At 37.4% G+C, this 21,896-nt stretch overlaps 1 protein-coding gene across 9 annotated transcripts in view; it reads left to right on the top strand.

Moving 5' to 3' along the window:
- LOC107856230 (arogenate dehydrogenase 2, chloroplastic) overlaps positions 1-21,896 on the top strand; it is a 28,912-nt gene that overhangs the window by 3,584 nt on the left and 3,432 nt on the right. For 2 of the 9 annotated variants that reach the window (XR_007057611.1, XR_007057608.1), the window contains exons 3-4: positions 5,751-13,006; positions 13,089-13,714. The gene's annotated coding sequence lies outside the window, so the exon portion shown is untranslated. Of the gene's footprint in view, positions 1-401; positions 14,528-21,896 lie in introns of those variants that run through there. The other 7 variants (XR_007057610.1, XR_007057615.1, XR_007057612.1 and 4 more) reach the window with 7 other exon arrangements.

Genomic DNA, 21,896 nt, shown 5'->3' with positions numbered 1-21,896 from the left:
TCCAACGGTTAATCTTTTAGGTTGTCGCAGTCTGCATGTGGATTTATTGAGGTGCACCCTAGCAGTGGCGGAGCCAGGATTTTCACTAAGGGGTCGTTTGGTAGAGTGTATAAGAATAATGCAAAATACGGTGTGTTAGTAATGCTTGTGTTAGCTATGCTTGCATTAGTTATGCTTGTATTTTTTCTTATGCAGTGTTTGGTTTGATGTATTAAAAATAACATGAATTAAATAATTTCTTAAAATTTTTTTTTTTTACAAAAATATCCTCCATATATATGTTAGAAAGGATGTGAAATTTTTTTTGAAGGATAATAATGTCTTTAATCATGTTAATGTATTTATTGGATCCATTGCATTGCTAATACCATGGATTTTGAGGTATTAGTAATACACACCTTAATACACAATAGAGTGTATAACTAATGCAAACATTAATTATACATAGGATGCAAAAGTATACCAAACAAGGTATTAGTAATACACATTAACCTAATGCATGCATTAATTTTTCAATACACTCTTTCAAACGGCCCCTAAGGGGGTTCACAAGTGAACATACGAATTAATCGAAGGGGGTTTACCATCTATTATATATATATACATAAAAATATAATTTTAGCCATGTAAATATAGTATAATTTTTCGTCGAAGGGGGTTTATCCGAACCCCCTATTTAATGGGTAGCTCCGCCCCTGCACCTTAGGTGGTTCGAGCACCACTCCACAAAAATGTATTTTTATACTTATTGTCATAGTCGAGTTTTAAGAATTTTCACATTCTAGTGATATGCATAACTTGGTTGATGTCCGTGACAATACAAATGCAACAACTAATTTATGTGTATCAAATACAGTATACATGCATTCAAATATGGTATCTGAATTTGGAACTTGCCGATTCTCACATTAACACTTAAACTACTACAACAACAACAACAACAACATAATACTAGTGTTATTCCATAAGCGGGGTCTTGGGAGAGTAGTGTGTACGCAAACCTTACCCCTACCTCCTGTTTTCAGTAGACCCTTAGCTTAAGAAAAAACATAACAAAGCAATCCGGGAAATGAAATACTAGAAATGTAGAAGCGACGACAAAATACTAAAGATAACATGACAAAACATTCTCACGAAAAGGAACAGTGTCTGCGACAAAATAATACTATAATTGAAGTACACGAAATAACAAATAATAATAGAAATTGAAGTACAAGAAACTACAAGAGTATTGTTTCAATTCCTAGCATGTAAGGTTAAGAAATACAAGACTCAACTACCTACTAGCCTTATACTCCAATTCGTGTCCTTCATAGTCTCCTATCTAAGATCTTGTCCTGGGCAAGTTGAAGTTGAGCCATGTCCTGCCTAATCACCTCTTTTCTTGATACTTCTTCGGCCTACCTTTACCTCTCCTAACACCTTCCATAGCCGGCTCTAAATTGGGACATTCATTCATCTCTTCTTTACATGCTTGAACCATCTCAGTCTCGCTTCCTCGCTTCCTGCTTCTTATCCGCTCCAAAGCTTGGGTAGCTTCGACCTTAGCCGATGGAGCTTCCTTGACCTTATTTTTGGCGCTAATCCTGGATAGTTCATCAGCACTGTGAATGTACTTAGAAACAATGGTAGCAACGACCACTAATTGTTTAGCCAAATAGAGGTTAATTTCAATGACGTTATCATGATTGGGAGTAGCAAAGAAGTAAGTGAAATTAGGGTTTGAACAAGGAGGGCACAAGTAACCTTGGGAGGAGGAAGCAACATCAGGGATGCAAGAGAGGGGTGAGATAGAGTTGCATTTTGAGCATTGGATACCGATGTGAGGGTTGTGGAGGAAGATATCAAAGCAGATGGGGCAGAAGGAACCTGGGTGGGAGTCGAGTACACATGTAGTGCAAAGATGGCGGTAGACACCTTTGTAGGGGAGATGGTGGAGGATGAAGGGGCATTTGACGAAGCAAGCTGCACATTCACGGCCTTCCAATGGCTGCTCCTCCACTTGCTGCGGCATCAAAACTAGCAATTTTCTCTAACCCTAATGGGCTATCGTAATATCAAGTTTATTTGTAAGGACTGATATAAAAGAGTTGTTTAGATTCTAAGTATCCAGCCCCCTCTTTTGTTTTTTATTTACTCTACATGCATTTATGACTGAAATAAATACATATATCCTTTATTACATGGAAATCATTAGCACATAACACTCATCCATGCAATTTGGGAAAATTTTCTTAAGAGAGTTGTTAATGTTAATATATAACTCATTCAATTGTCATACTTGCAATTTGGAAAATTCAAGTTCCACCAATATTTGGCTGAGTTTCCTTTGCAAGGTCGGAGATGTTTGAAGAGTTCCAGATTAATGTGTGAAACTTTTGAGTTTTAGATGCCTTCATTAATGAATCTAAACGATTTTATATCAGTCCTTATTAACTTGCTCTCATATATCTTGAGAGAAAATGGGCCTCTCATCATGGGCTATGAAATTTACTAGACAAATCTTTGAAATCTTAATATAGTGGAGGAAACTAGAATGGAAAGTAAAAGATATTGCATTCTTTTACTTGCCATTTTATATCTTCTCCGGAAAAATCGGGCTAGAGATATGCAGCGTGTTAGCTGCACGCGTTAGTTTTGTTCCACTAGATGTCATTACTTACTGAATACTCTCCTCTTGGCTTTTGTAAATTTATCATGTATACATCAGCTATGAGACATTTTGGTTCAAGTTGACATGGAATTAATTATTTGGTCAAGTTGTATATACTCCCTCCGCTCCATTTTCTGTGGCGTCATTTGACTTAACACAGAGTTTAAGAAATAATGAAAGACTTTTGAAACTTGTGGGTGAAAACAATCCTTTGATATTTGTGTGGCTGTAAATATTTTTTCATGGTTAAATCACTTCATTAAGGGTAAAAAAGGAATTTTAAAGTTAAATGGATACTAATTATAGCAAGCTGACATTTTTTTTGTGTCAGACTATAAAGAAAAGTACACCACATAAAATGGGACGGAGAGAGTAGTGAATAGTTCAAGAAAATGTTGCATCTATTGTATGGGACTCGAAACTGGCCTATGTTCCAGATTGGAAGCTTTATAGAACAATGTCTCTCCAAAATGCTACCATTGTTTCTAAGTACGATAGACCATTAGGGTTAGAGAAGATTGTTAGTTCTGATGCTGCAGCAAGTGGAGGAGCAACCATTGGAAGGCCGTGAATGTGCAGTTTGCTTCGTCAAACGCCCTTGCATCCTCCACCATCTCCCCTACAGAGGTGTCTACCGCCATCTTTGCACTGCATGGGTACTCGACTCCTACCCAGGTTCCTTCTGCCCTATCTGCTTTGATATCTTCCTCGACAACCCTCCTCCCCCTCACCTCTGTATCCAATGCTCAAAATGCACCTCTATCTCACACCTCTCTTGCATCCCTGATGTTGATTCCTTCCCCCCCCAAGGTTACTTGTGCCCTCCTTGTTCAAACCCTAATTTCACTTCTTTGCTACTCCCAATCATGATAACGTCATTGAAATTAATCGCCATTTGGCTAAACAATTGGTGATCGCTGCTACCATTGTTTCTGAGTACATTCACAGTGCCGATGAACGAGCCAAGATTAGCGCAAAAAATAAGGTCAAGGAAGCTCCATCGACTAAGGTCTAAGCTACCCAAGCTTTGGAGAGGATAAAAAGCAGGAAGCGAGACTGAGATGGTTCGAGCATGTGAAGAAGAGATGAACTAATGTCCCAATTTAGAGCCGGCTATGGAAGGTGTCAGGAGAGGTAGAGGTAGGCCGAAGAAGTATTGGAAAGAGAGGTGATTAGACACGACATGGCTCAACATCAGCTCACCGAGGACAAGATCTTAGATAGGAGACTATGGAGGACACGAATAAGGGTATAAGACCAATACGTAGTTGAGTGTTGTGTCTCTTAACCTTACATTCTAGTAATTGTAGCAATATTCGTGTAGTTTCTTATTCTTCGATTTCTATTACTATCAGTTATTTCTTGTACTTTAATTGTAGTATTATTTTGTTGTAGAGGCTTTTCCTTTTTCTTCAGAATGCGTTATGTATTTTTTAGTATTTTGTCATGGCTTCTACACTTCTGGTACTCCTTTTCCCGGACTGCCTTTTTTTTCCTTAGCTGGATACATGGGGTAGGGGCAAGGTTTGCACACGCACTACACTCCCAAGACCCCATTTGTGGAATTATACTGAGTATGTTGTTGTTGTTGCTGCTATCATATTAAGTGTTATGTGAGAAGTGGTAAGTTCCAAATTCAGATAACATATTTGAAGAACCCATGTGTATTGTATTTGATACAAATAAATTAGTTGTTGTATTTTCACATCCATCAACCAAGTTATGCAATTCACTGGGATGTGAAAATTCTTAAAATTCGACTATGGCATACAGTATGAAAATACTTTTTCTTTGGGAAGTTGCTTTGGCCATCTAGGACGCACCTCAATAAATCCATGACCAGACTGGTACAACCTACAAGATTAAGCTTTGGATACACCTACCCACCAAGATTGAAACAAATTTGCGCAAATCTATTGAAGTAGCTGGATTAAAACTTGGGATCTCTACTTGACTGCAGCATAAAGTGCAAAAGCGATTCTTTTGCACGAGAAAATAGTAAGCCTCAATTGCTTTTTATGTGAAGATGGTATTTAGACTTTGTATGAAATGAGATGAACCACAGTAAGTTCTCTATAGCTGACAAAACAAGACAGACATATCAACTTAGGAACTATAAAAAGAGAAGTTGCACCTTGGTATGGTCTAGCTGTCAATAAAGTAGGTTGAAAACAATAGGAGATGAGCCATATAAGGTGGCTCGTTCCACTTGGTTAGCTGCTAGAGAAGCTCTTTTGACTCAGGAAAACTTTAGACAGAGGCATATAACTTTGTTCAAGACGTTATCTCTTGTGTGGACAAGAGACAGAGACAATTAACCATCCTCAGTTGAGGCAAAAGTGTTTGGAATATTCCTAAGCCATGGTGCCCCAACAACCTAGTACTGGTGCTAGTATGAGGTACTTGGTACTTCGTGGCATAGTTGTGGTGCGTGTAAGTTGGCCCACCAATTACTGTTATCCCATTTTAAGGGATTTATTTTCTCATACTGTATGAAGTGAGATAAGGTGAAATTTCGGTTTGTCTCATTCTTGAGATCTATATTTTGGACAGCTTTTTCTTCATAGCAGTGTTTAAATGCTCGAAAGAACGGGTAGCTTATCTGACCCTACCGTCTGCTGATTATGTTTGTGACAGGGCAGAGGTGAACACTTTGGCACCTACATAATGAAAATTATAGATTTAGGCAAGGAAAAGGTCAGAGAGATTTCAGAGGGAGTTTAAGGCTTCCAGGAAGGAAATGTTTTGTAATCAAATACCGTGTTTTTTTCATCCATGATATACTAGCATTCGAAGTTTTGCCTTATAGCATCTTTGATCCAAATTTCTGTTTTATCATGTGTTCTCTGTTTTCAAGGCCTTGAAACTGACATTTTAAGAACTGGATTTGATTAGATTGATCAGCGATTTTGGAGACACCTTATCTTTTTTGCCTCTTCAATGTTGCATCAGCTGTTCACGCATTTCATATTTGACGGTTTATACTGTAAATGCATACGTCATGGTGACTACCTCGGAGTATTATCTCCATTATCAGTGGCATTCATGAATCTTCATCATACCTTACTCAACATATCTCTTCTAACATGTTTTACAGTACTTTTTGTCAAAAAAAAAAAAAAGAAGCCTGTCAAGCCAGGTGAAGGAAGGAGTTGGCCTGGAATCACTGTTTAAGGTGAGTAATTTCAGATATTAAGTTATCTTGCTTTGCTTTGAGCTGCAGTATTGCATCACGAACTGACGATCTTATGGTTATGGAAAAGCAGAAAGGGGAAGGAACCCTCTGGTAGACAACGTACACAGATCATTTGTTTATCATTGCTGCGTTGATTACCTTCTTCCTTGCTAATAGCTTGGAATAATAGTTCAACATGGTTTTGATCAATTTTCTTTTGTCACCTTTTACAAAAGAATAGTTCAACTTAGTCTTTAATATTCGTCTTTCTTCATTGATAAGGTGCTTCTCTGGTCCACTCTTCTTGTCAGCTTGTCTACTTCCTGCAAAAGGAAAGAGCCAAAATGTTTCTTTGTTTTGCTAGTTTTTCACCAGCTATATTGCTTTCAGACTCTTCAAAAATGTTGCTATGCCCGTGTCGGATCTTCCAGAAATGCACTACTTTTGGAGGATCCGACATGTGCTTGGCGGTATTTTTGATGAGTTTGAGCAACATAGGTCACCACCCTGTGCTCTTGAAAATCCCACTATTCATGATCTGCAGGCTTTAAAGACTTCTTAGAAGTTCAAGAATTAGGCTATGGCTAAGGTGGAGGAAGCAGGATGGAGGTGTGTCGTAACCAAGTTTCCCAGGAATGGCTATGCATTGCCAGTCCCTTCATCAGATGCCGTTAAATCCCAGAACAACTGACGGAATCTTGGTATGTCTGCATTTTTGTTGGTGACCTCTTGCTGTGGGATTCAATGGATGTATTATTAACAATCTTGGGTCAATTCAATATTAGCAGTGTAACTATGATACAAGGACATTCTCATCCTGTCATTTAAAGTGAAGTCTGAAGAGAAACACTAATTCTACTTTGGAGTTGGGGTTTGTTTAATACAACTAAAGAGCACCTAAGGTCCTCGACCTCCTTCTAGGAAGAGTGTACAGGCAACCTAAGCCTCAGAGATAACTAGTTACAAAGCATGTTGAGAAACCAAGTACACCTCCTAGCTAATTGTGACCCGCTATACATATGAGTTCTCTCCAGAACAAGTTGTATTTGCCGCAAAACAAAATCTGTATGTACACTGTCCCTTGAAGATTTTCCCATTCCGTGCCTGCCATATATGTTATAACAAAGCCCCATAACTAGCAGCAACCACCTCTCTGTTAAACTTTCTCCTGTGTTCGTGTTTGTATAGTCATCTGCACATCTTCCAGGTTGACAATAATACCAAGCCATCCTGTGAGACCATACCATACCTCTTTGGACCAGTCACATTCTGCAAATAGGTGCCTAGCACACTTGTGAAAAGCACACACTTGTCATCCTCATAAAGCAGTCCCAATCTTGCTAATCTTTCCCTTGTGAAAAGCCTTTCCTGCACCGCAATCCACATTAGAAACCTGTGCTTAGGCAATAACAATTTGCTCCAAATTAATTCAGCTCCCTTAAATGGAGATCTCACTCCCTGCAATGGATTGTAGCTCATGGAAACTGAATACATTCCATTAGAGGTGAGAGTATATCTTTCCTGATCATACCAGCTAACCATTCCCAGCTTGATTTTGTTTAAGTGTTTCCAGTACCAACTGTGGCTTTTAGAAGGGTTATGAGCCCAAAAATCGTCATCCCTCTCATATAAAAACTATGCACCCATTGTACCCAAAGCTGCTCCTTCAGGCCGAAGAAGTATTGGAAAGAGAGGTGATTAGACACGACATGGCTCAACTTCAGCTCACCGAGGACAAGATCTTAAGATAGAAGGCTAGGAGGACACGAATTGGGGTATAAGGCCAATAGGTAGTTGAGTGTTGTGTCTCTTAACCTTACATTCTAGTAATTTTAGCAATACTCGTGTAGTTTCTTATTCTTCGATTTCTGTTATTATCTATTATTTTTGTACTTCAATTATAGTATTATTTTGTCACAGAGGCTGTTCCTTTCTCTTTAGAATGCGTTGTCATGTTATCTTTAGTATTTTGTCATGGCTTCTACACTTCTGGTACTCTTTTTCCCGGACTGCTTTGTTATGTTTTTTCTTAAGCTAAGGGTCTGCTGGAAACATGAGGTAGGTGCAAGGTTTGCACACACACTATCCTCCCAAGACCCCACTTGTGGAATGACATTGAGTATGTTGTTGCTGGTACTATTGTAGTATTAAGTGTTAATGTGAGAAGTGGTAAGTTCCAAATTCTGCTACCATATTTGAAGAATGCATGTGTATTGTATTTGCTACAAAATAATTAGTTGTATTGTGACATCCATCAACCAAGTTATGCAATTCACTAGGATGTGAAAATTCTTAAAACTCGACTATGGCATAAAGTATGAAAATACTTGTTTTTGTGGCAAGTTGCTCTGGCCATCTAGGACGCACCTCAATAAATCCACGACCTGGATGCTACAACCTACAAGATTAAGCTTTGGATAAACCTACCCACCAAGATAGAAACAAATTTGCACAAATCTATTGAAGTTGCTAAATTAAAACTTGGGATCTCTACTTGACTGCAGTATAAAGCGCAAAAGCGAATCTTTTGCACGAGCAAATAGGAAGCCTCAATTGCTTTTTATATGAAGATGAAATTTAAACTTTGTATGAAATGAGATGAACCACAGTAAGTTCTCTATAGCTGACAAAACAAGATAGACATATCAACTTAGGAACTATAAAAAGAAAGTTGAACCTTGGTATGGTCTAGCTGTCAATAAAGTTGGTTGAAAACAATAGGAGATGAGCCATATAAGATGGATCGTTCCACTTGGTTAGCTGCTAGAGTAGCTCTTTTGACTCGGGAAAACTTTAGAAAGAGGCATATAACTTTGTTCAAAACGTTATCTGTGTGGACAAGAGACAAACAATTAACCATCTGTTTTTACATTGTAAAATCACTAGCCAACTATGGGATATGTTCATAAACTTGAAGGGTGTCAGATGGTTAATGCTAGACAGTACTGTTGAAGTTCTTGAAACCTGGAATGACGGAGACATTGGTAATAGAGATAGATGGAAAATTGTCCCAGCAACTATTTGGTGGATAATTTGAAAAGGGAGGAACTGTAGATGTTTTTTTTTTTACAAAAATTGGGGGGAGGGGAAGGGGAATAGGGGAGGGGATTACAATGTGGAGAATCGAACCCTCACCAACAAGGTAAGAGTTCAGGTAACTAACTAACTAAGCTACTAAGATTCCCCGAACTGTAGATGTTTTGAAGATACAAATTGCATGAATAGGGGAGGGGATTACAATGTGGAGAATCGAACCCTCACCAACAAGGTAGGAGTTCAGGTAACTAACTAACTAAGCTACTAAGATTCCCCGAACTGTAGATGTTTTGAAGATACAAATTGCACTTTACAAAAGATCAAATCAAACTATATTCTTAATTCCTTTCTGTTTAAGTCTGAATATATACGGAGTCATGATCTAATTATAGAAGTGTTAGGATCCTTGTAAGAAGAGCAAGAATGTTGTGAGTACCATTTTGGATTCCAGAACAATTGTGCTTATGTTTATATGTTTGTATTCTAAAAACAAATAGGAGATGAGGGTTCTATCTTCAGTTAAGGCAAAAGTGTTTGGAATATTCCTAAGCCATGGTGGGCCAACAACCTAGTACTTGTGCTGGTGTGAGGTAGTTGGTACTTTGTGGCATTGTTATGGTGCATGTAAATTGGCCCACACACCACTGTTATCCCAATTTCAAGGTATTTATTTGCTCACACTGTATGAAGTGAGATGAGGTGAAATTTCAGTTTCTCGCTTGAGACGTATATTTTGGATTGATCTTTCTCTATAGCAGTGTTTACATTTAAAATGCACGTAAGAACGGGTAGCTTATCCGACCTTACCAGATGCTGACTGCGTTTGTGACACGGAAGAGGTGAAGACTTTGGCACCTGTTTGATGAAAATTATGCTCATGTAAAAGAATCGCTTTTGCAATTTATGCTGCAGTCAAGTAGAGACCCCAAGTTTTAATTCAGCTACAACAATAGATGTGCGCAAATTTGTTTCAATCTTAGTGGATAGGTTTATCCAATGCTTAATCTTGCAGGTTATAGCAGTCTGGTCGTGGATTTATTGAGGTGCGCCCTAGATGGCCAGAACATCACTGTAGGGAAAAAGTATTTCTTATACTTTATGCCATAGTCGAGTTTTAAGAATTATCACATCCCAGTGAGTTGCGTAACTTGGTTGACTGATGTGACAATACAACTACAACTACTAATTTATATAGATCAAATACAATACACATGCGTTCTTCAAATATGGTATCTGAATTTGGAACTTACCGCTTTTCACATTAACACTGCAACAACAACAGCATAGTGTTATTCCTCAAGTAGGGTCTTGGGAGGGTAGTGTGTACATAAACCTTACCCCTACCTCTTGTTTTCGGCGGATCCTTAGCTTAAGAACACACATAACAAAGCAGTCCTGAAAAAGGAATATCAGAATTGTAGAAGCCTTGACAAAATACTAAAGATAACATGACGAAGCATTTTGAAGAAAAGGAACATCTGCAAGAAAATAATACTATAATTGAAGTACAAGAAATAACAAATAGTAATAGAAATCGAAGAACAATAAACTACAAGAGTATTGTTACAATTACTAGCATGTAAGGTTAAGAGACACAACACTCAACTACCCACTGGCCTTATACCCTAACATGTGTCCTCCATAGCCTCCTGTCTAATATCTTGTCCTCGGTAAGCTGAAGTTGAGCCTGTTAATGTTAGAATAGGTAAGTTCCAAATGTAGATAACATATTTGAAGAATGGATGTGTAATGTATTTGACATGTATAAATAAGTTGTTGCAGTATTTGACATGTATTTGACTGGAAGAAGCAGGAGAAAGGTAGACCGAAGAAGTATTGGAAAGAGAGGTGATTAGACACGACATGGCTCAACTTCAAATCACCGAGGACAAGATCTTAGATAGGAGTCTATGGAGGACACGAATTGGGGTACAAGGCCCATAGATAGTTGAGTGTTGTGTCTCTTAACCTTACATTCTAGTAATTGTAGCAATACTCATGTAGTTTCTTATTCTTCGATTTCTATTACTATCTGTTATTTCTTGTACTTCAATTATAGTATTATTTTGTCGCAGAGACTGTTCCTTTTTCTTCAGAATGCGTTGTCATGTTATCTTTAGTATTTTGTCGTGGCTTCTACACTTCTGGTACTCCTTTTCCCGGACTGCTTTGTTATGTTTTTTCTTAAGCTAAGGATCTGCTGGAATAATGAGGTAGGGACAAGGTTTGCACATACACTACCCTCCCAAGACCCCATTCGTGGAATTACATTCAATATGTTGTTGTTGTTGCTGCTATTGTAGTATTAAGTGTTAATGTGAGAAGTGGTAAGTTTCAAATTCAGATACCATATTTGAAGAATGCATGTGTATTGTATTTGATACAAATAAATTAGTTGTTGTTGTATTGTCACATCCATCAAACAAGTTACGCAATTCACTAGGATGTGAAAATTCTTAAAACTCGACTATGACATAAAGTATGAAAATACTTTTTTTTTGTGGAAAGTTGCTCTAGCCATCTAGGACGCTCAATAAATCCACAACTAGACTGCTACAACCTACAAGATTAAGCTTTGGATAAACCTACCCACCAAGATTGAAACAAATTTGCACAAATCTATTGAAGTAGCTGAATTAAACTTGAGATCTCTACTTGACTGCACATAAAGTGCAAAAGCGATTCTTTTGCATGAGCAAATAGGAAGCTTCAATTGCTTTTTATGTAAAGATGGGATTTAGATGTATGAAATAAGATGAACAACAGTAAGTTCTCTTTAGCTGACAATACAAGACAGACAATATCAACTTAGGAACTATAAAAAGAAAAGTTGCACCTTGGTATGGTCTAGCTGTCAATAAAGTGGGTCGAAAACAATAGGAGATGAGCCATATAAGGGGGCTCGTTTCACTTGGTTAGCTGCTAGAGAAGCTCTTTTGACTCGGGAAAACCTTAGAAAGAGGCATATAACTTTGTTCAAGACATCATCTGTGTGGTCAAGAGACAAACAATTAACCATATGTTTTTACATTGTAAAATTACACAGCTGTGGGATATGTTCATAAACTTGAAGGGTGTCAGATGGTCAATGTTAGACAGTACTGTTGAAGTTCTTGCAAGCTGGAATGAAGGTGACATTAGTAATAGAGAGAGATGGAAAATTGTCCCAGCACTATATGAAGTGAGATACGGTGAAATTTCGGTTTGTCTCACTCTTGAGACCTATATTTTGGACAGATTTTTCTTCATAACAGTGTTTACATTTCAAAATGCACGAAAGAACGAGTAGCTTATGTTTGTGTCACAGGGCAGAGGAGAATACTTTGGCACCTACATAATGAAAATTATGGATGTCGGCAAGGAAAAGGTCACAGAGATTTCAGAGGGCGTTTAAGGCTTTCCAAGAAGGAAATGTTTTGTAATCAAATACCGTGTTTTTTTCATCCATGGTATACTAGCATGCGAAGTTTTGCCTTATAGCATATTTGATCCAAATTTCTGTTTGATTATGTGTTCTCTATTTTCAAGGTCTTGAAACTGTATTATAAGAACTGGATTTGATTAGATTGATCAGTGATTTTGGAGACACCCATCTTTTTTTCCTCTTTACTGTTGCATCAGCAGTTTACTCATTTCATTTTTGACGGTTTATACTGTAAATGCATGTCATGTTGACTACCTCGGAGTATTATCTCCATTATCAGTGGCATTCATGGATCTTCATCATACGTTACTCAAGATACCTCTTCTAACATGTTTTAACAGTACTTTTTGTAAAAAAAAAAGATACCTCTTCTAACGTAATTGTCAAGCCAGGTGAAGGAAGGAGTTGGTCTGGAATCACTGTTTATGGTGAATAATTTCAGACATTAAGTTATCTTGTTTTCTTGCTTTGCTTTAGGCTGCTGTATTGCATCGTGAGCTGATGATCTTATGGTTATGGAAAAGCAGAAAAGGAAAGGAACCCTCTAGTAGACAACCTACACAGATCATTTGTATATTATTGCTGCGTTGATTACGTTCTTCCTTTGCTAATAGTTTGGAATAATAGTTCAACATGGTTTTGATCGACTTTTTTTGTCACCTTTTACAAAAGAATAGTTCAACTTAGTCTTTAATATTCGTCTTTCTTCATTGATAAGGTGCTTCTCTGGTCCACTCTCTTTGTCAGCTTGTCTGCTTCCTGCAAAAGGAAAGAGCCTAAATGTTTCTTTGTTTTGCTAGTTTTTCACCAGGTATGTTACTTTCAGACTCTTCAAAAATGTTGATATGCGGATCTTCCAAAAATGCACTACTTTTGGAGGATCCGACATGCATTTGACGGTATCTTTGAAGAGTTTGAGCAACATAGGTCACCACCCTGTGCACCGAGCTCTTGAAAATTCCATTATTCATGAGCTGCAGGCTACAAAGACTTCTTAGAAATTCAAGATTTAGGCTATGACTATGGCGGAGGAGCTGGACGTAGGCGTGTCTTAACCAAGTTGCCCAATAATGTCTATGCACTGCCTGCCCCTTCATCAGATGCCTTTAAATCCCAGAACAACTGACAGAATTTCTTAATCTTGGTATGTCTGCATTTTGTTGGTGACCTCTTGCTGTGGGATTCAATGGATGTATTATTAACAATCTTGGGTCAATTCAATATTAGCATTGTAACTATGATACAAGGACATGCTCATCCTGTTGTTTAATGTGAAGACTGAAGAGAAGCACTTCTTCAACTTTGTAGTTGGGTTTAGGGGTTGAGTTGTTAGACCATCAAAAGAACTATAAACATTTTGACGTGCAACGTCAGCTGTCCTTTTGATATTTTGGGATTTGTGTTAGGAGAGTGACTTTTGATGCAATTACATTCATTGTTTTTTCTTTTTGTAATAAACTGTAAATATTACCATACCAACACAAGCACCTAAGTTCCTCAACCACCTTAAAGGAAGAGTTTCAAGGCAACCTAAGCCTCAGAGAAAACTAGTTACAAAGCATGTAGAGAAACCAAGTACATCTCCTTGCTAATTTTGACCCACTATACATATGAATTCTCTCCAGAACACTAGTTTTTATTTGCCTCAAAACAAAATCTGTATGTTATGCCCCTTAGGGGTCGCTTGGTAGAGTGTATAAGAATAATGCTAAATAAGGTGTATTAGTAATGCTTGTATTATTAATGCAAGTATTAGTAATGCCGGTTTAGTTGCACATTATTTTTTACACATTGTTTGGTTCGATGTATTAAAAATAATATATATTTATATAATTTTTGTAAAAATATGTTTGTTGACCAAATTACCCTTTCTTGAACCCTTCATTCTACGAGAATCAAGTCTCGAGAGACCATAATAAGTTGGGAAAAAAGGGTTCAGATCGTGTTGGATGTAGCTAATGGACTTCATTATCTTCACAATTTCACCAAACCAGGCTACATCCACAAGAACATCAACATTAGAAACATTGTCATTGACAGCAACATACGAGCAAAGATTGGAAATTTCAATCTTGCTAAAGAAACCGATACATCAGGCACGACTTGGGAACTTGTGGGAACAACGGGATACATGGCACACATGAGGGAAGATGATGGTTTGGAAATAGCATCTACAATAGCAAACTTAAGCTTAAGATGCTTGACTCGAGAACCATCAAATCGTCCAAGCATTGAAGAGGTATTATGTTTACTGAAGATTCAGGTTAATGTGCATAATTGAGAACATACCAATAAGAATTGAAAAGATGAACACAGGCGGGGGTTTAACTATCGCAAGCAGAGTACAAAAACAGAGAGAGAGAGCAGTTTTTTATATGGTGGGAAGGAAGAAGGGAAAAAAGGGAAGGGGTAATAATGTCATTTAATAAATTAATACATGTGTTGAAAGTCTTGCATTACTAATACATAGAAAATTGTGTGTATTACTAATACACACCTCAATACACAATACAATGTATAATTAGTACAGTATTAGTTATGGATAGTAAAAAATATTATACCAAACAACGTACTATTAATGCTCATTAACTAATGCATGCATCAGTTTTTCAATACACTCTACCAAACTACCCCTTAATTTTTCTCTAGTGTTTGTGTTTAATCCTGTGTAGTCATCTGCACATCTTCCAGGTTGACAGTAATTCCAAGCCATCCGGTGAGACCATGCCATACCTCTTTGGACCTGTCAAATTCTGCAAATAAGTGCCTAGCACTCTCGATCACCTGCTTATCACAGAGCACACACTTGTTATCCTCACAGTGCAGTCCCAATCTTGCTAATCTTTCCCTTGTGAGTAGCCTTTCCTGCACTGCAATCCACATTAGAAACCTGTGTTTTGGCAATAACAATTTGCTCCAAATTAACTCAGCTCCCTCAACTGTAGATCTCACACCCTGCAATGCATTGTAGCTCATGGAAACTGAATACATTCCATTAGAGGTGAGAGTATATGTATCCTGATCATACCAGCTAACCATTCCCAGCTTGATTTTGTGCAAGTGTTTCCAGTACCAACTGCAGCTATTAGAAGGGTCATGAGCCCAAAAATCATCATTCCCTCTCATATAAATACTATGCACCCATTGTACCCAAAGCTGCTCCTTTCTCTGCCAAAACCACCAAATCAGTTTGACCAGAGGATATATTCCACTACCTGCAATTTTGACATTTAGTCCACCCTGAGCCTTAGGTGCACACACCTTAGATCATGCTACTAAGACAATTTTCCCTTTCTCCTCATTGCACCCCCATAAAAAATCTCTACACTTCTTTTCTACCAACTTTAACACACTATGAGGCAACAAGAACACTCAGCTCCAGAAGTTTTGCAGAGAAAACAACACTGAATTCACCACTTGTAATCGTCCAGCATAGGATAAATGCCTGGCTGATGTAGCTCTAATCTTTTCTGTAATTCTCACATTCCATTTTTTGTGTGACAATGTAAGTCCAAGGTACCGAATAAGCAAGATACCAACTGCAAATCCTGTGATATCTAACAGTTTCCTCTTAACTTCATCTTTAATCCCTGCAATAAACATATTGGACTTCTCATTATTAGCTATCAACCGTGTAGTGTCCGAGAAACATCTAATAGCCTCCATAGTTCTGGTTACAGCCTGTTCACTTCCTTTGCAAAAGATCATTAAATCATCCGCAAAGTTGGTAAGATGAGTCAGCTTCAAATATTTACACAAAGGGTGATACCTGAAGTCAGGGACCTGTCTCATTCTTGACATTAGCCTAGAGAAATATTCCATCACCATGACAAAAAGTAAAGGTGAGATGGGATCACCTTGTCTCAACCCTCTCCTCCCTTCAAGATACCCACACCCTTTCACCATTTACCTTCACTGAAAAAGTAGTGGTTGTCACACATTCCATCACAATCTGCACAAATTTAGGCAGTGTTATGCACAGATTTAGTCGAGTTTTAAGAATTTTCACATTCTAGTGATATGCATAACTTGGTTGATGGCTGTGACAATAAAACTAGAACAACGAATTTATGTGTATCAAATATAGTATATATACATTCGTCAAGTATGGTATCTGAATTTGGAACTTACCAATTCTCACATTAACACTTAACACTACTACAACAACAACAACAACAACAACAACAACATAATACTAGTGTTATTCCACAAGTGGGGTCTTGGGAGAGTAGTGTGTACGCAAACCTTACCCCTACCTCCTGTTTTCGGTAGACCCTTAGCTTAAGAAAAAACATAACAAAGCAGTTTGGGAAACGGAATCCTAGAAGTGTAAAAGCGACGACAAAATACTAAAGATATCCTGACACAACATTCTGAAGAAAAGGAACAGTGTCTGCAACAAAATATACTATAATTGAAGCACAAGAAATAACAAATAATAATAGAAACCGAAGAACAAGAAACTACAAGAGTATTGCTTCAATTCATAGCATGTAAGGCGACAACGCCCAATCGCACACGCAAGTGTACGTGGTTTACCAAGTAATATAGTGGCCTTCAAGAAAGCCGAGTTATCGATCCCACAGAGACTAGATTTGGCAACGATTTGATTTCAGTTCACACTTTAGATTCAATTGATGCGAGAGTAACCAAATAAAGAGTTTGGAAATTTTAAATTAAAACTAAACAATGCGGAAAGTAAAGGTCTTGAGTCAATCAATAAGAGAAAACCCAGGGTTGAAGCACTCTGAACAATCATATTACGCTATTGGATTTCATTTGCTAATTTGCTTATCTTGGTTGTTGATTTGTAGGGTTAATTGTGTGATTATGGTTTCCCAACCTCTAATCTATTACCTAAGTTGAACCTTACACCTACATCGTTGAACGATGATGTAATAATTCACTTAAGTTCTTAACAAAGATCATCCTACTTATGAATCAAGTACGGTATCTAAGTACATCTCCGTCCTATATACTAATTCAAGTTTCTTATTTTATAAAGAATCAAGAACCATACTCTGCTTATTCCCATGTTCTATCGCCCTATTCCCTCTCCCGAGTTCACAAGGTTGACAATGGATGTATTCTAAGGGTTGCGAATTCTTAAAATAGTTATAATAAGAATAAACAAACAACCACTATCGATAAGCAAAGCAAACAAACTTAATCCATAGCAATAATAATTATGTTCTTGGCTCCAACTCCGGAAAGAGGGCGTTTAACCACGCATAGTCATAATCGTAATCACAATGTTGTAATTAACGACTAAAAACATGAATGAACTAAATAAAATTAATAAAAACCTAATAATGAAGTTGTAGTAGCCCCTTGATCTCCAAAATATGTCAAAAGATATGTAAAAACGTGATACATATATATATAGCATAAGGGTAAGCCAAGTCCGTGTAGGAGTCAAATTAGCTTGAAACGCCCAGGTATGGAGTGGAGCGTGCGTCGCACCCTGTATTGCATAGGAGTGGAGCATATGACGCATGCTAAACGCATGCACTCTCTTGAAATTGTCCTCCAAATTTTGGTTAAGTGTTGCCCTTTCTTTTTCTATCCCTTGTCTTGTGGTATCTTTCCATTGATTTCTGTGAGAAATATAAAAGAAAAATATCATTGAATTGTTGTAACTACATTATTACATTGAGACCCTATTTATACACACTACATTCCAATTCTTTTCCTAATACGACACTACATTACAATCCCTTTTCATGTAGGATTCTATATGATATTCCTATTCTTACTCATATTCTAACACTCCCCCTCAAGCTGGTGCATAGAAGATATATTTACCAAACTTATTGAGGATGTAACTAATACAAGGATCGGTGAGAGACTTGGTGAATATATCTGCAAGAACATTGATAAGGACTGCTTTGGACGTCTGGGAAACCTCAACTGAAATGGAACAAACTGAAAAAGTGATTTGAAAAGTAGTAAACATCGCCGGAAAGTCAATGTGTCGCTGGAAAATTGCTGGCAACTGGTATAAAATATAAGGGTCATCTCGAAATCAAGAGATGAGTAGATCTTGAACAAGACCAAAGAACTGGTCGGAACATACACATGCGCTAAATTATTAGATTTGATGGCTGAAAAGTGGTCACCCAAATTATACGGGTAGGCTGGAATGATAACACGATCCTACTGAAAAATAGAAATTATATGGGTAAGGTCAGAATGACGGTATGACCTTACTAAAAAAGAGAACTTATATGGGTAGAGTCGGAATGATGGCCCGAACCTACGCAAATCAGATTTGAAAAGTCACTAGAAAGACGCATGGAACTACGCAAATCAGATCTACGGAGTCACTGAAAAGACGCACGATGCTATGCAACTCAGATTTGAGAAATTAGTCTGAAAAGATGTACTGTATTATGCAAATTAGATTTGAGAAAGTAGGAAAAAGAAGTGTGGTGGCCTAACTTTTGCTAACATGATCATTGGCCGGACGGGCAGCATATATGGGATTATAGCCACCCGCCAGCAACGGAAACTCGTTGATTCTTTACCAAGATTGTGGAAGCTATGATACCAAATGAGAAGTATAAGAGAAAAATATCATTGAATTATTGTAACTACATTATTACATTGAGGCCCTATTTATACACACTACATTCCAATCCTTTTTCTAATAGGACACTACATTACAATCCCTTTCCAAGTAGGATTCTATATGATATTCCTATTCCTATTCATATTCTAACAGTTTTCAAGCCTATTTTAACATCAAAATATCATCATATTCATCTCCAAAAACATTCTAAATCATCACACCACACGAATTAGAAGCACAAAAAACACTAAACCTATTACGATGAATAAAAAACAAGAGCTTAGACTAGGTTGAATTTCCTGATCTTTCACTTCAAGTTTCCACTCTTTCTTTGACTCATATGAACTTTGTATACTACTAACAACTTGTTCCACATATCATAACACATTTAAAACCATCAGGAACACATAGAACTCAATAGAATCCAACAAGATAGACTAGAAAAGCAACTAGCTCAAGCTAGGAAGACTGGTTTTGTATATTGAACTCAAATCGACTCTTTTAAGTACAAACTTACTTGGACTTCACTTGGAACCTTATAAACACATGCTTTAACACTTTTATACATATTTATCTCATTATCAACCACTATAGTATAGAATCATCCTTAAAACAATGCTAAAAAGGCTAAAGTAGTGATGCTAGAATGCATAAATACACCCAACATCACCACCCCACACTTAAACCCTTGTTCGTCCTCGAACAAATCTTAACTATGGTCAACATCAACTAAGAAAGTTGTACCTTCTACTAAATGCAAGACACTCAATCTAGGACTACAATGACTACATAGATAGCAAGTTACTCACTAAGCATGTTATTTCCACAATTTAAAGCTCATGACTACTACTCTAAAACTTCCTAGCCTCAAGAATTAACTCACCAAGTTGGCAAACTCATGCATATCATTCAACCAAAGACATCATACAAGTCACCCACATTCATCAAACATGTGCCCTCACAACAAGAGAGTTACCCATAATCACTCACACTTAAGCAATTTAGAACATGATGGGTACAAGAATCAATTTACGCTCACTCTCACAAAAAATTTCACAAGTTACACACAATGAACCATAGGCTTGCCCTTAGTGTAATGCTCCACTAATAGTCGAATGTAAAGCTTAGGATCAATTAGGACTTTTTCAGGTTGTAATGTAGGCTAAGGGATGGGTAGGAACTATTTGAGAATAGTGACTAACCTCTCTGAGCGCTTTAAGACACTACATTATATATTTAAAATCACTCTCCAACAACCAAATTACACCAATTTTGTCTACCCATTTCTTTTGTTTTTGTCCCATCTCTTTTAAGCATTTTGACAAACACTTGGTGGACATATAATTTACTACCACAAGAATCAATTTTTCTTTTTTTTTATAATCATGGCAATATTTTTAGCAATAATTATATCACAACCATCCACCACACATCACTTATACACCAATAACCATTACCTTGGGGCATTAATTTCATTTTTTTCTTCTTTAATTTCTCAAACTCCTCTTACTAATTCAATTTTTCATTAAAGCACTTAGGAGTTTTTTGGATCAAATTATGGTCTATCAAAGAAGGGATTGGGCTATTTATGAGGTTTTCAAAGAAAAAGCTAAAGGCTCAATGTGGGTTAACTAGGATAATGCACAAGGCTAGGTCAAATAGAAGGTATAAAGCAAGGCTATCAAAGAAATGCCTAAATCATCTCCTAAACCCACATTCTTTATTTTGCTTCACACACACACCAGACAAGTTCTAGACATCATATGCAACAGGGAATATGCAAAAAATCTCACACGCACCTGACATATGCTTAACTCATATAGGATCATCATAGACTCCCAACCAAACAATAGCACAAATTCAATTTTAAGCAAACAAGTACAAGAGTCACACACCCGAGCCTAAGAGTTTCAAAAATAGTAATTCACACAATCAACATGCTTTTACCAAATAAAACACTTGCACCATGCAATCAAAAATAGTACCAACTCAAATCTCTTGCACAAAATATTTTAAATTGAGCCAAAATTTGGGAATTTTTCCACCCCCACTTAAAAATCTACTTTTTTCCCAAAGTGAATTTTAAAGGTAAGAGATAGAAATACTCCCTGAGGCCTCTAGGCCTAGCTAGTAGCATCTTCACACATAAATGAGATCCATGGGACCCCACAATTCATCTTTGCCATTCTTCAAGCTCAGGTTTATGGTACTCAGACTTTCCATTAACCTGTGACTCAACCAAAAACAAAAATTACGTGAAATAAAAACTAAAAACTGAAAAAAAAACATACCTAATTAACTTGGGTCGCCTCTCAAGCAGCGCCTGATTTAGTGTCGCGGCACGACCCAACTCAACTCAACCATATTCCTTCATCTTTTTCCTCACACTTGGAGGCCATCTTTTTATCCTTTTCACCTCTTCTGGGTGTGAATTCTCAAGAGCAGCAGGTTTCTCAACATTATCCTTTTTAGGCTTATCAACTTCCATCATGTCAGGCTTAAGAGATATAGTCTTAGGCTACTCAATCAGGTAGTTTGAAGAGGTCTTTTGTGGACTGGCCACCCCACACTTATCCCCTTCAATAACATTGATCATACACAAATCTCTAACAGGAACTGACTCTTCACTAATCACTAGCCTCCAACAACAGCTAAAGGATTGTTTTCATATGAAAAGTCTTGGTACTCTTACATACTTTTTAGGGTTGAAAGTTCATTATGATTCTTTAGGTGTGTTCTTGAACCAACAAAAATATACTCAAGATTTGATTACTTTAGTTGGTCTTCAAGAATCTTCCTCTGTAAATGCTCCATTGGAATTGAATGTAAAGTATCATCGTGAAGAAGAAGATCCAACTTTGAATCGGCAATTAGTTGGGAGACTAAATTATCTTACTATTACTCGGCCTGATATCTCTCTCTTTTGCAGCCCAGCAAGTGCCTCAATTTATGCAGGCTCCCGATCATCTACATTTGGTGGATGTCCGTCGCATCATTCGATATGTCGTGGGAACATCTACTCGTTCTTTCCTAGTGG

The sequence above is a fragment of the Capsicum annuum genome, chromosome 7 (genome assembly GCF_002878395.1).
Source record: "Capsicum annuum cultivar UCD-10X-F1 chromosome 7, UCD10Xv1.1, whole genome shotgun sequence".
Lineage (NCBI taxonomy): Eukaryota > Viridiplantae > Streptophyta > Magnoliopsida > Solanales > Solanaceae > Capsicum > Capsicum annuum.
Note: the sequence above shows the minus strand (reverse complement) of the source record. Positions and strands in the feature narration are given on the sequence as shown.